We start from the raw sequence: 1,277 nt of genomic DNA, 5'->3' as shown, positions 1-1,277 counted from the left end.
TGTGACACTGTGAACATTTTTATTAAATAGCATTTCATTTCCTTTACCGTTCTGCGTAGTTCGCATAAGCCAAATAACCTCTGCACCCCAAGGGCAGGAAGAATATTCCTCTGAGCCATGAAGATGGCATGTTCTTGCTTTTGTTCTCCCACAGATGGAGGTAATTAATTGCCAATAAAAAGTTCTCTCTGGCCCAGCTCTAGAGCTGTAGCACACTAGATGATATTTCCATGAACACTGCAAGATTTACTGCTTATAGGATTACAGACAGTTGGATTTGCCAGATCCAGGCTCAAGGATGGATTGAAGAGTGCCTACAGGGGCCAGAACCCCCACCTGGGGAAATGTGGCGTGGATTTGTAACAAAGGGCTGGAAATTTCCATTGTTAGTGCCGTAGCAGCATCTATAAGAAACGACCCCGTAAGCCAAACATTAAGGTGTGATTTGTAATTTTACCAGAAACTGAATTAAAAAAAGCTTGAATTTTCCACAGCAGTCTAAATGCTAGTAAGATATACTTGAGTGTTTTACTCCATCATTCTAGATGTAACTTTATCTCCTATCCCACATAGAGAGGTCTTAGAAAGGTGCCTAGGCAAAGAGAGCAGGGCTGTTTGTGACATGCAACTGTCAACCACATTCAGAGGGACTAGTTTGGTCCTATGCTTGTTCCTTCCCAGTCCGGCTGGAGTTGGTGAGCCCCCATTAGTTCAGGTAAACTGTTTCAGTGGGTGTGCTCATCATTGTCTTGACCTCCTTGCTCATATTCTCATTCTTCCCACTCTTCAACTGGACTTTGGGAGCTCAGTCCAGTGCTCTGATGTGAGTTTCTGCCTCTGTTTCCATGGATGAAGATTCTGTGGTGATATTTAAGATATTCATCAGTCTGACTACAGGGCAAGTTAAGATCAGACCCCCTCTCCTCTATTGCTTAGGGTGTTAGCTGGGATCATCCTTGTGGATTCCTGGGAATGTCTCTTATCCCTACTGCATGTTCTGGCTCTTTGGGAACCTACTCTCTTTGGATGGATACCTTGCTCAGCCCAGATATAGTAGTGAGGGCCTTGGACCTTCCCCAAAGCAATGAGCCTTACCCTCGATGAGGATTATGTGGTGGTAGAGTGGGAAGTTATGGTATATGGAGGGAGTGGGAGGAGGGAAGGGAGTGGGAATTTGGATTGGTGTGTGTAATGAAGGGAGATTTCTTCCTTCCTTCCTTCCTTCCTTCCTTCCTTCCTTCCTTCCTTCCCTCCCTCCCTCCCTCCCTCCCTCCCTC

Source organism: Microtus ochrogaster, chromosome 18 (genome assembly GCF_000317375.1).
Source record: "Microtus ochrogaster isolate Prairie Vole_2 chromosome 18, MicOch1.0, whole genome shotgun sequence".
Taxonomy (NCBI): Eukaryota; Metazoa; Chordata; class Mammalia; order Rodentia; family Cricetidae; genus Microtus; species Microtus ochrogaster.
The sequence above is the reverse complement of the archived record's forward strand: the minus strand, read 5'-3'. Positions refer to the sequence as shown.